This window comes from Microtus oregoni, unplaced genomic scaffold (genome assembly GCF_018167655.1).
Source record: "Microtus oregoni isolate MIOR12 unplaced genomic scaffold, Mior012 000002F_ref0000024, whole genome shotgun sequence".
Classification (NCBI taxonomy): Eukaryota; Metazoa; Chordata; class Mammalia; order Rodentia; family Cricetidae; genus Microtus; species Microtus oregoni.
Genome location: NW_024543061.1, coordinates 84,764,656 through 84,778,282, shown reverse-complemented (window position 1 = coordinate 84,778,282; position 13,627 = coordinate 84,764,656). Strand labels below are relative to the sequence as shown.

General features: G+C 46.9%; 1 protein-coding gene across 1 annotated transcript in view; it reads right to left on the bottom strand.

Annotated features, from left to right (window-relative positions):
* Positions 1–13,120, bottom strand: part of Irag2 (inositol 1,4,5-triphosphate receptor associated 2) — a 52,618-nt gene extending 39,498 nt beyond the window's left edge. Inside the window, exons 1-2 of the mRNA XM_041639832.1 lie at positions 12,826–13,120; positions 408–485 (exon numbers count right to left, since the gene is read on the bottom strand). The gene's annotated coding sequence lies outside the window, so the exon portion shown is untranslated. The remainder of the gene's footprint in view (positions 1–407; positions 486–12,825) is intronic.
* Positions 13,121–13,627: the final 507 nt, after the last annotated feature.

Below are 13,627 nucleotides of genomic sequence, written 5' to 3'. Positions count from 1 at the left end.
ATTTCTGTATATGGGTATTTTCCCTGAAGTATCTGAGGAGGCCAGAAGAGGGTGTTGGATCCCTTAGAAATGGAGTTATAGGTGGTTGTGAACTGCCAGGTGGGTACTGAGACTCAAACCCAGGCCCTCTGGAAAAACAGCCCATGCTCTTAACCCCTGAGCCATCTCTCCAGCCCCCATCTTTCTTCTTCCTTTTCTGCATTGGGTGTTTTTGTATCCCCAGCTGACTAGAATGCACTATATAAACAAGGCTGTCCTCGGATTCACAGAGATTAGCCTGCTTCTACTTCCTGGATGCTGGGATTACAGAGGTGCAACCACCACCTGGTTTGAGCTACATTTTAATTTTGATATAATGCTGAATTACAGTTGTTACCTAAGTAATTAAAAAAAAATCTCACACTTACCGGTTTCCCTGGTAGAAGCTGATGTCTTTCTGTGCAGGACAGGGGACCATAGTGAGGAGACTCCTCGTCTAAAAAGTCCTGTTGAGAGACAATGGTGGAGAATATTGAAAGACAGAATATAATACAATCAGAAGCAGAAGACACACCAGGCCTTAGAGCATGCCCACAGCCTAAAGTGACTGAAAGTGGCCCATTTCCATCACTAGTCTTTAAGGGAACACATAACTGTTGAAGGAGGCTGCTTGTTTGTATCCCAGCTACCCAGACTCCAGATATAATCACACAGAAACTATATTATTTGCAATACTGTCTGGCCAATAGCTTAAGCATATTTCTGGATAACTCTTACATCTTAATTTAACCCATCTCCATTGTTTTATATTTTACCATGAGGCTCGTGGTCTACAGCAAGGTTCTGGTATCTGTCTTTGGCCGGGCTGCATGGCTTCTCTCTGACTCCTCCTTCCTTCTCCCAGCATTCAGTTTAGTTTTCCCTGCCTACCTCTGTTCTGCCCTGCTCTGCTATAGGCTCAAAGCAGTTTCTTTATTAACCAATGGTATTCACAGCATACAGAGGGGAATTCCACATCATATAAACCTCTCATTGCATTCTCCTCATTATTTAATCTAGAAGTAAAATCCACACTTGAACAGAAACTGAATGTCTTGACACTGAAACCCTTATGTTGAAAACAAAGACATGTGCAGAGACACACAGAGGCCACAATGGCATCTGTTAGTCTTTAGGGAGCTGCTGAGACGGACGCAGGGCAAAGGCACTTGTTGTCAAGACTGGTGACTTGGAGCCCTGGAACCCACAAGGAGGGAACTGACTCCCACAGGTTGTGCCCTCCATGTGCATGCATATATATACACACACACACATATAAATGTCAATTTCTAAAAAGTTGAAACATATATAGTCAGAAAACTGTGCTCTTCACTCAAGAGTTTGGCCCCTGCCAACCGTCACTAATGCTAAAAGTGCCATTGTTCTTGGGAGGGTTAAACCAGCCTTGGATTCCTGGACTTCCAGAGCTGGGACCAGAGGTGTGTGCACCACACCTGCCCACACTTCTCTGGGTATGGGGAACCTTCAAGCCTGACTTCCTTTGGGGGCACTTTATGTGCTTGCCCTAATTTATGGGACTTTATTTGCCTGAAGGTGTCTATATCTTGTTTATATTTATATCATGTGTCCTGAAAGAGCTATGTTCAAACATCACCCTTTCTCTCTTCTGCCCTTCTTGCTTTTCCCTTAGACTCTTCATTTATGAACTAAAGAGGAGATTCCCCAAGCTCCTGATGGAAAGAAACACATTTTACTTTAGGGTCATCTGAAGGGAAAGCTGAGCGAGGGATTAGCAGCTAAGGCCGCTTGCTGTACAAGCAGAAGGACTGGAGTTCGGATCCCAGCGCCCAAGTGAAAAGCTGGACATTACATAAACCCCTTTAACGCTAGCTCTGAGGGATCCAAGTGTTCAGAAACACAGGAATGAGTGAGTGAACCTTGAACTCACTGGTGAAGGATGCCCAGTGCTCTTCCAGAGGACCTGGGTTCAGTCTCCAGCACTTACACAACAACTCACAACTGTAACTCCAGCTCTAAGGAACCCAGTGCCCTCATCTAAAGTCCTCAGGCACAACACACACATGTGGTGCACATACATACTTGTAAGCAAAATACTCATTTACGCAGAATAATTTTTTAATTTAAAAATTAACAAACATTTTAAGAAACGAACAGTTTGGGGTTTAACAAACATGAAAAAAAGAGGAAAATATCCCGACAGTCTATTCAAGGCTGGAGAGGTGTCTCCACCAGCAAAGTACTGGCCTCTCTGGCATGAGAACCTGAGCTCAGCATCCATGTGAAATTGTGGGTGATGGATGTGGTGGCACACATGCAGTCCTAGTGCACGTGGGCGTGGTGGACTTGCTGGTGTGCTTGTCTGGCCAAACAGGGATCTCAGACAACAAGGTGGAAAAGAAATTGAGGAAGACATCTCTCTCTCACACACACACACACACAAATGCATGCACACAAACACACACACATACACATATGCACACTTGTGCACACATACACATATCTGAATACACACTTGTATGCATCCACACACACATAAATAAAACATGTTGGAAAGCACTCAGAATTTCAGCTTGTGATCCTTGATTGGAGGATGCTGGTCCTATCAGAGAGAAGGGTCCTAACATGAAAAGCTGGCTCTCCATTAACAGACACAGTTGGGCAAAGCCACCAATGAGATGCTGCCTCTGTCCAGAAACTGTCAGGAGCTCCTTGCTAACATGAGCGCTCTCCTTGTGTTCTGCTAAGTTAGCATCAGAAGCTCTCTGAATTAGCCATCTTTGCCACCACAAATAAGCACCTATCAGTGGGGATTTTGGTTTTTGTCTTGGCTTGAGACGGCAAGCCGCGGAGCAGTCCTTCAGCGAGCTGCTCTCAGTGTAACGCAACACTGTAGTGAAGAAAGAGTTTGCAGCCAGCTCAGTCCGACCATGTTTACACCTCCTTTCCGCTAGTTCCTGTCACTGCTTGGAAACCCTTTCATGGCTATACTTTGGGATCCTCGAAGGCAGGTAGAGGGAGCTCAGACTTCTGAGAATGGATTCTAAGTTAAATACTCAGGTCAGACGGGCTAGAACAACTAACCTCTGTCACTTGCGGGCATTTAAATCTAATCATATAGGCGCAAGCACACGGCCTTCAGAAGTGAGCATTAAATTATCCAGTCTCAAACAGAAAAACAGCTGGCAAGATTGCTCAGTAGGTAAGAGCACTTACCGTGGAGCCTAGCGGTCTGCATGCAATCCCCAGAACCTCATAAAGGAGAAGGCAGAGAACCAACTCCAGATAGCTGCCTTCTAACCTCCACACAAGTACTCCGACCCTTGTGTGTACACAAATATGTATGTTTACACACACACACACACACACACACACACACAAATAATTTTTAAACATTTAAAAAGAAAATAGAAAACAAAGCAAGCACTTCGCCAACGGAACCGTCTCTAGCCCAGAACTCTTATTTTTGTTTGGGGTGGGTGCAGGGTCTTGCCTGGCCTGAACACTGTAGGGCTCAGCATGGCCTCACAATGAAGACACTCTGAGAGCTTCAGCCCCCCAGTGCTAGGTTGACGGGTGTGAGCCTCTGTGTCCTGGAGACCTCTTAGTTTTGTGAAACCATGCTCACTGTCGGGAGACACAGACACCTCCTCCCAGTTTACAAAGAGTGGCCAGCCAATGCTTCCAGAAGTTCCCATGGGGTTTCTCAAGGCTGCATAGCTCCAGCATACAAACCCAGCATTCCCTCCGCACTACCTGCCCAGTACGTGCTGCGCACCGGATGTGAGCAGAGTGGCATCATTTATACAGCCTATCTACAGCGAAGCATTCAAGCTGCAAACTCACTTCCACAGATGGCTCTCACAACGAGTAGCGGTGATTTCCATATTTTCCATATGACAAAACAAAGCCAGACGATGACCCCCCTGTTTGCATTGAACTTTGCATCCTTCTACAGAGGGGGAGCTGCAAAGTCCGGGACATTTAAGCTTCCAGAAGAACCAAGGCAAACAAGGCCACTGCTCCTGCTGCTGCCAGCTGTGGTGGAAGATGTGGCCAGGTGTCTCAGGTTCCCTGCAGGGAGGGAAGCTGACCTAAGTAGCTTTCTAAAGGCAGGACAGTGACATTTGGGCTGAGGCTGTATTTGTAATTGGGGACTGAAAATCAAAAACCTACCTCATTCTCAGAACTGCAGTGTTCAGTATCAATGCTGCCACACACCTGCAATGAACATCTTCACAACACAGTACTGGAAAAAAAAAACCAACTTCATGTTCTGGGTATTGAAAAATAAGAGTTGGGGGGCTGGTGAGATGTCTCAGGGAGCGTAGGTATTTCTGTGCAAGTTTGGTGCTGAGACTCCCAAAAATTGTCTCCTGACCTCCACAGACATGCTGTGTTCATGCGTGTGAGCACACATGTAAACTAAAACCATATGAATCAGGGTTGGGCTGGGCATGTGTCTCTGTGGAGGCTCCAGGCTTGGGGTCAGCAGGCTGGGAGCAGCACAGAGGGAGTGTTTGCCCCAACACCCGTGAAACCAACAAGGGTTCAATTCCCAGTACCAGAAATAAGTTATCAATTAAAATTTTAAATCAAAATCAATGAGCATGGAAGCTTCAAGTGGAATTTTGTTTATGACAAGAAGCTAGAGCTAATGGGTCACACAGTGATTTAATTAATATAGTTTCTGTGTGGTTAATTCGGGTCTGGGCAGCCGGGAACCAACACATGGGAGTCATACGCCTTTAACCCCAGCACTGAGAAGGTGGAGACAGGAAGGGATACAGCTGGGCAGAGAGAGGAATATAAGGCAGGAGGAGACGGGAGCGCCATGCAGCCTGGAGATGCAGTCTGAGGACAGGATGACCCCTTTGGTCTGAGGATTGGTAGAGGTAAAAGGTCTCTCTAGGGACTGACTGTGCTACTTCGCTGGTCTCTCAGCTTTCACCCCCTAATATCTGATTCTGGGTTTTTAGGAAGAACAATTAGAATTCGTGCTGCAGAAGTTATTCATCTAATGACTTGTGTATCTATTAATAAATAAATAAACTCTTCAAAAAAGGAAAGAATGACCAGTCAGAACACGAGAAAAGCACTCAACATTATAGTAATCTACAAAGACAAATTAAGACCAATGACATCAGTAGTGCCCAAACTACAAAGACTGGAGTTAGGGGGCTCAGACTCCCATTCAGCACTGGAGGCGTCTGAAATGCTCGACAGAGTGGAATGCATTTATCATGTTTATTGTATGTGTATGAGTGTTTTGCTTCCCTGTATTTATGTGCACCATATGAGTGCAGTACCTTACTAGTCCAGAAGAGGGTGTCACTGGAGCTGGAGTTACAGATGGTTGTGAACTACCATGTGGGTGTGGAAACCAAACTTTGGTTCTCTGAAAGAACAATAAGTGCTCTTAACATCTATGTCACCTCTCCAACCTCTTGGTAGACCTTTTAAAAGTTAGAGCTCAGACTAAGTTATGACAGTAATTCTACTCTTAAGTATTTATGGTGAGCATGTCTCCACAAGCCCTGTGTACAATCCTTCACAGTGACTTTATCCACAACTAAAAATGGTAAATATCGATTTCTAATAAGAGACAGAATCAATGTGTGGGATATTCATAGAGACAAAGGCAGCCCAGCAACTCAAATAATGTTATCCGTAAACACAACACAGACAAATCTCAAACCTGGGGAGAGATGGACGACAGACACAGGAGGAGGACACCTCCAACTTCCCTTGGTTCCAGCCCAGCACAGCTGTCTTGGTGACTCCACAGCTGCTGACTGACTGTGGTGTGGCCAGAGGTAGGCACTCACCGGGAGGCAGCTAGAGGAACTTTCTGGCAGAAATTCAATGTTTTCATATGCATTTTCTAATTGGCTGATCCGTACATTTAAGGCCTGAATGACTTTTATGACTTTGCATGAAGGAGAATTAAAAAATTCACGTGAATGAGAGCTGGGCTTGATGGCACACACCTTTGATCCCAGCACTCAGGAGTAGAGGCCTGCAGTCTGTGAGTTCAAGGCTATAGGGGTCTACGTGAGTTCTATGACTGCCAGAGCAAAGGCGAGGCGAGGAGGAGGAGGTGGGGGAAGAGGAGGAAGAGGAAGAAGAGGAGGAGGAGGAGGAGGAAGAGGAGGAGGAAGACCAAATCACATAAGTGAAAATAACTCTCATATATAGAGTACAGTGTGTTTGCTCTGAGACCTGAGCTTGGTTCTATGCACCTATATCAGTTGTACACAACCACCTGCAATTGTAGTGGTTCAAAGGGATCCGGTGCTCCCTTCTGGACTCTGAGAGTGACTGAATTCACACACACACACACACACACACACACACACACACACCACACACACACACACACACACCAACAACAACAACAACAATGAATGAGAAAGAGGGAAGTGGCGGTTGGCACATGGGAGCGGTTAGGGCAGTGGTTCTCAACTTTCCCAATGCTGCAAACCTTTAAACACAATTCCTCACGGTGTGGGGGTCCCAACCATGGAATTGTTTTCATTACTATTTCATAACTGTAATATTGCTACTGTTATGAATTGTAATGTAAATTTCTTGTATTTCAGGTGGTCTTAGGCAAATCCTGTGAAAGGGGGTCAAGACCCACAGGTTGAAAACTGCTGGTTTAGAGATGGGAAAGGGAAGGAGAAAATGACGTAATTATGATTTCAGAAATAAAAGAAAAATATAATAATAACAATAATGACAACAATAATAATGTTTCGAGAACTGCAAGTGCTTTCTCCTCTTGCAGAAGGTCTGAACTGGGTTCCCAGCACACATGTTAGGCGTCTCTTAACTACCTGTAACTTCAGCTCCAGGAGGACCCTCCTCCATGCCTTCAAGGATGTCTGCACTTACGTGTACATATACACGCATACAAATAATAAATAATAAAATAACAATGAATCTAATAAATAATAGAAAGAAAATAATGCAAGGTTTATGTGATCCACATGTTAGGAAGAAAACACTTGAAAATGTGTGCACCACTGTCACGAGGACACTCAGAGAACTCTGCAGTTGTTGGTAGCCCAGGAGAGCACATGGGCCACCAGATGTTCCCTTCAGAAGGCCCAAGGGTGCCAGAAAGGCACAAAAGCAACCGCAGAAATGCTGGAGCCACCGAAAGACAACAGTACTGGTCGTTTGTGGAGGAAGGGTGGCGGGGGGAGGGGGGGAGGCAGGGGAGCTGGAGCACTGGGCTGTGAAGGCAAACACAGATTCTGTCCCCACTCCGGAGCTCTGTGAGGCTGGGAGGACTGCCCAGGTGCAGGGACGTTGAGGGAGTTGAAAAGGCTCCTGCCACCTGCTTCGCAGATACAGGATCTGGGTCTTTGCTGCTGAAGGTCACAGTCCAACCCTTCCAGCCCGGATCCTGTTTAAAGATGAACTGGGACCAGAGGAGCTTCCCATCTGAGAGCAGGCCATCCCTCACTTCCCATCTGAGAGCAGACCATCCCTCGCTTCCCATCTGAGAGCAGGCCATCCCTCGCTTCCCATCTGAGAGCAGGCCATCCCTCGCTTCCCATCTGAGAGCAGGCCATCCTTCACTTCCCATCTGAGAGCAGGCTATCCCTCACACACCAGTTTCAGAGGAGGGACGGGATATTCCGGAAGCCCGTTTCAGCAGAATGCACACACCAAGCCTGGCTGCTGAGGCACATGTGCTCTGCTCCTTACAGTTCTCGGGTAGCATTCCCAGGGTGGGAGGGGGGGGGGGAGGAGGGGGAGGGCAGGATGGGGACACAACACTGGCTCCTAGCAATCAGGTGACTTGTCCAGCTTTGTCAGCTGTTCTTGCAAATGCCAGCTCCAGGCCCTTAAGCCACATCCCACACCATCTGCATTAGCTCATCTATATCTGTACTATTCTTCACATTTATTTATTGTGTGTGTGTTTGCACGCTCAAACACACATGCATGGGCACGTACTATAGCATGCATATGGAGATCAGAGGGCATCCTGTGGGGATTGGGTTTTTTTCTCTTACTGTCTTAGTTCTGGGATTCGGACTCAGGTTGTAGGCTTGGTGGCAAGAGCTTTTATATCCTGAGCTATCCAACCTCTGTATCTGCATTTGGGGAAGCTTGGCCCTCTACCCCATCAGAACTGCTGAGCAAGCCTTCTTTGGCTTTGTTTCCTGTCTCACCATCATCCCAACCATTTGCCTCTTTTGTTTGTTTAGTTTTGAGACAGGGTTCTGTTATGTAGCCCAGGCTAGTCTTGACTCCACCCCATGCACTGGGAATACAGGCATGGACCCCACACTTAATTCCCAGGGCCTTTTATCTGGATGTATGTCTTAGTCGCCCGGACTCCTCTTCCTTCAGCTGCTATTCCTTTAGTCTCAGGACATGTGACTGTCTTCCAACATCTGTCCTCAGGTACACCCCTCTCCAGTGCCACCCCTCTCCACATGAAAAAACATCAAGAACAATTTCCCACGAGTGCCACGGACCGACTCAGGGGAGCCACCCAGACCGTGGGAGAAGCAGGGTCCTGGTAACAGGAAGGCACAAGTTCGGCGAATGACAGACAGACACAACACACAAGAGAGTGGTTGGAATCTGCTGCGATTTTACTGAATTCATGTTTTCATTATATAGTATTCAAACAAAGAACAAATCAGAAGGTCATGTATCATTGGTTGGCACAGTATGAAAGCTTCTTTTAGTCACATCAGCGATATTTAAGAAAAGTATATTGTCAGGAACAGGTGTTAAATATAAAGCATCCTTAGAAGAGGAAATCTTGTCCTTGAGAACGTAAACCTCAGACAAGTGGTTTTATCTTATGAATTAAGTTTCTGTCTCATTATCGCTATCATGGCCTTTCCTCTTCCTAACACTTTATTTCATCTAGTGACCAAATATACCTAATCAGTTCTCTGCACCTGCTGAACTATACTTTTTAGTACCTTCTTATGCAGCAGACATCATAGGGGTTGGAATCTAGCAAGCCTATCCATAAAGTTCAGAGTATAACATAACAGTCTTTGTCCATCAACATCAACCCATCTATTCCCTTGCTCATCACACACCCTGTATATGACAAAGGTTCTGCTGTAGTCTTATACATTCCCATACTGTGCTTCCCTATCCCAGAGCTGTTTCTGAAGAGAATGATCCTTGTCTTGTATATTTAAACACTATCATTACTATGAAAGAGATTGTGCAAAGCTCATATCCCGCATAGCCAGCTACTCGAGAAACCCATCTATGCCTCAGCGGTGGCTAATACCGGGCTGGGCCATCTGCCATTGACCTCCAGGAAGCCTAGTCCCATGGGACACATAGCACCCGTCCGGTATAATGACATATGTCATGTCACACAGACGACACTGGAGTTGGTGGGGCACACGAGACAGTGAGGGAAGCCTTCCCAGTCTGTGACATCCACACACAGACACTGTTCATGAATGAGACTGCCCTTTTCAGGCTCTCCCTGCAACACAGGACTTTTCGGTTCCTACAGGCAATCCTCTTGTGGTCTGTCAAGAGGCAGTGTGCGAGCTCAGATTAGCTCTAGTCTGTGCTTCCTATAGATAAGAAGCCCTGTATGAGCTGAATGTGTGTCCTCCATCTAAGAATGTCTTTACATGTCCTTTTCAAGTAACTACCTGTTGATAATCCAGTATAGCCACTGTGACATGAACCTGCAATCCTAGGGTCTACACCAAGGAGCATGACACAGGAATTCAAGGTCATGTTTGGCTGTACAGCCATTTCCAGGCCTGGACTACGTTAGACTCTGTCTCCAAAAAGTACAGGAGGAGCTGAAAAGATGGCTCAACACTTAAGAGCACCAGCTGCTCTTCCAGAGGACCAGGGTTTGATTCCCAGCACCCACATGACACACAACCATAAGTAAACATATGTAAATCCAGTCCCAGGGGATCCAGTACCCTCTTCTGGCCTCCTCACGTGACAGACACACAAATGGGGCTCAGACACGCATGCGGGAAAATTCTAATACAAAATAAATAAGAAACAAACAACAACAAAGAAACAGATAACCAATATTGCCTATCAGTACAAGATATAATCAAAGAAGAAAGAAAACATGCAGATGGCCACAAAGATAAATATAATTTAAAAAGAAAATATATATGCCGCCACCAGAGCCAGCTAACAGCTCTAAGGTTCCTCCCTCAGAGTCCAGCGCGCCCTTAAGCACTTCATGTGCCAGGCAGCCTGATGCGGCAGCAAATGTTATCAAGGACTTCCTAATTTTACTTCGTGCACATTCGTCATCGCTGGTCTGAACGTTTGGAAAAACCAACCCCAGCTTCCCACAGCTGGCAGATGAGTTTGAGATGGGTCAGAGAACACTTGCTAATTTATTCAACTAACTGGTGAGTTTCAGAACAGCTGAGGACATTTGAATAGTTTTCTTTCCAACTCAGAATTCAAACATCTGACTCACAATGCAAGCAGCATGGGTGGTGGTGGGGGATGTGTGTGTGGCTACTGACCTCTGAGGCAGTGGGCAGTGGTGTGTGTGTGTGTGCGTGTGTGTGTGTGTGGCCACTGACCTCTGAGGCAGTGGTGTGTGTGTGTGTGTGTGTGTGTGTGTGTGTGTGGCTACTGTCCTCTGAGGCAGTGGTGTGTGTGTGTGTGTGTGTGTGTGTGTGTGTGGCTACTGTCCTCTGTGGCAGTGGTGTGTGTGTGTGTGTGTGTGTGTGGCTACTGTCCTCTGTGGCAGTGGTGTGTGTGTGTGTGTGTGTGTGTGTGTGTGTGTGGCTACTGTCCTCTGAGGGAGTGGTGTGTGTGTGTGTGTGTGTGTGTGGCTACTGTCCTCTGTGGCAGTGGTGTGTGTGTGTGTGTGTGTGTGTGTGTGTGTGTGTGGCTACTGTCCTCTGTGGCAGTGGTGTGTGTGTGTGTGTGTGTGGCTACTGTCCTCTGAGGCAGTGGTGTGTGTGTCTGTGTGTGTGTGTGTGTGTGTGTGTGTGTGTGTGGCTACCGTCCTCCCTTGTCGTTGTCCCAAGTCTACCTGCTGTGCAGAACATTTTGAAAACATGAACTAACTTCCCTCTTTGCCCAAAGTTTGATTTTAAGAGGTTTTGAGAAAGACCTTCACATGAGGAAATGGCCATAAGTGAAACCCCCGCAGCTGCGCCTCTCTGGAGAGAAGTACAAATACCTGCCTGTTTAAGGGATCCTGGTGGCTTAAGCGCAGGTCAGGGGAGGAAGGAAGTGTCCTCATGTCATCCAGGCCTGGGAAAATGCACTCAAACCAGGGGCACAGCTCAAATGACATCCAGATCAGCAGTCCCCGCAGGCTGGGCTAGAGGATGCTTCCCAGTGGGGAGCCCACCGTGGCCACTCTGGGGTGAGTTATAGCAGCCGACTCTCCTGAACAGACACTGCAAGGAAGCCATTGCAGCAGGGGGCTCATAAAGCTGGGGGTCGTAATATCGATTTCATCAAGACAGAGGTGTCCAGTGGGCTAGTGCTCTGAGCATGGGGTCTAAGAGAGACATGACTCACCCCAACCTGGGCAGAGCTGCCTTTTCACACCTCCACACAGCAGCCCTGATCACAAGAAGACTTTCTTCAAAGTCCCCAGCAATTACAGCTTTAGCCTTCGTGACTTCAAATACGGTTTTTAGTGCTTTTGGAAACACTGAAACCCAGTGAGTTCAGAAAGCAAAAGACAGCAACAATAAGATACCACCACAACATCGCTATTCTAAAACGAGGCAATTCCTCCAACTCCTCAGCCACTTCCTCAGACCAATAGGGAAAGGCACAGGAATCCACAACAATCCCAGACAGAGCACTTCTACACTAGGGTCGTCCTCTTCCTCCACAAGGACGCTCTATAAAAGGAAGATCCATAGTGCTAGAATAAGAAGTTTGCAAAGCCGGTCAGTGGTGGTGCACACCTTTAATCCCAGCACTCAGGAGGCAGAGGCAGATGGATCTTTGTGAGTTCGAGGCCAGCCTGGTCTACAAGAGATAGTTCCAGGACAGGCTCCAAAGCTACAGAGAAACCCTGTCTCGAAAAACAAAACAAAACAAAACAAACAAACAAACAAAAAACCACAACAAAAAACAACCCCCCCCAAAAAAATAAATAAAAAAGAAGTTTGCGAACAAAAGCAGCTGTCTATAAGGGGTGAGATAAAGAAGCGTCCATTTTCCATTCCACATGTCTAGAATAAAGCAGGTTTACACATAGCTTGACATTTGTAATTTGACAATTGTCTTCTTACATGACTTTTAGTAAATTATCATATGCCCTTGGCTGACACCCAAACATTCTAAATACCCCAGTATCAAAAAGTAAAGTGGATCTGAGCACGGTGGAGCACGCTGTTAACCTCAGTACTCTGGGGCCAGAGGTTGATGGATCTCTGTGAGTTCCAAACCAGCCTGGTCTACAAAGAGTTTTAGATAAGTCAGGGCTGCGCGGTGAAACCCTGTCTCAGAAACAAAACAAAACCAAGGCTAAAGTGTGCATACAGTTCCACACATATACACATATATGTTAAAAGCAATTTTCATGTGTTTAATATTAATTCACGCTCTTGCACACAAGGCCAATGTGCGGCCACTGAGCTAAAGCCCGCTTTGTTTCATTTTAAAGGGAAATACAACCATAGACCCAGTCAGCAAAGCCAAGGGAGACTAACATTGCTATCATGTTCCTAGCAGGAGGATGAGATCCCTCCGCGCGGTTTCCTAAACTGTTCACTGCGTAACCCAGCAGCTGGGTTCCAGGAAAATGGCAGAGGTTCTGCTCCAGCCTGGGCGAAAGGAACTGGCAGGGAACGTGCTACTTACATGGCAGGTCCAGGTCTTCTGCTCCGCGTGTGGCGCTGGGTGCTTTCAGTTCGCAGATTCCGCAGAACTCCCCTAGTTTATGCCACAGGAACTCGGCTTTTCCACAGGCCGCAGCCTGGTCCTCCACCTGTGTCGCCTCTGCTCAGGGCAGTCTGGGTTTGGGCAGCGTGGAGGGCACCGGGCACTTGCGCTCAGGCACAGGAAGCTAACTGGAAATGTGCTTTTCTTCTCAGGGAAGTGATAAGCCTGGGCTCCACTTCTGCAATTCTGTTTGCATGGGCGCAGCCCGCCCAGCTCCTTCCACCCGAGTCCTGAGAAGCAAGTTAAGGCTCTCTGTACTCCCCTCTTTCGCTGGGCTGACACCGCCTTCTTTATACCCCACACTTCCTCCACTCACGGCTTGCAGCCAGCCTCCTGGGACAACTGAACAGTTCCTTTTTTTTTTTTTCTTTTTTAACTTCACAATTTCCCCAGAGTTTAATGTTGCCGAGGTCTCCACACCCCTGACTCTGTGTCCCCCCCACCCCCAGCCCTGAGCTGTCTTGGTGGAACCTCCTCTTGGTGGACAGCATCTTGCAGCAGCTTAACCTCTAGTTGCTTCTGGCTGAAGTCAAGTCTTTAAAAAGTAAAGGAGAGAGAAAGAGACAGACACCCCAAGACCCGAACCATAACTTTCAGTGGCTTTTCGATCAAGAGTGTGGCTTTGAGAAACTGTGGTGAGCTCAAACTTCGTTAGAGATCACAGGGAACAGCGAAAGCAGAGGAAAACACAGGCGTTTAAATAGAGTAACCCCGGGCCTCA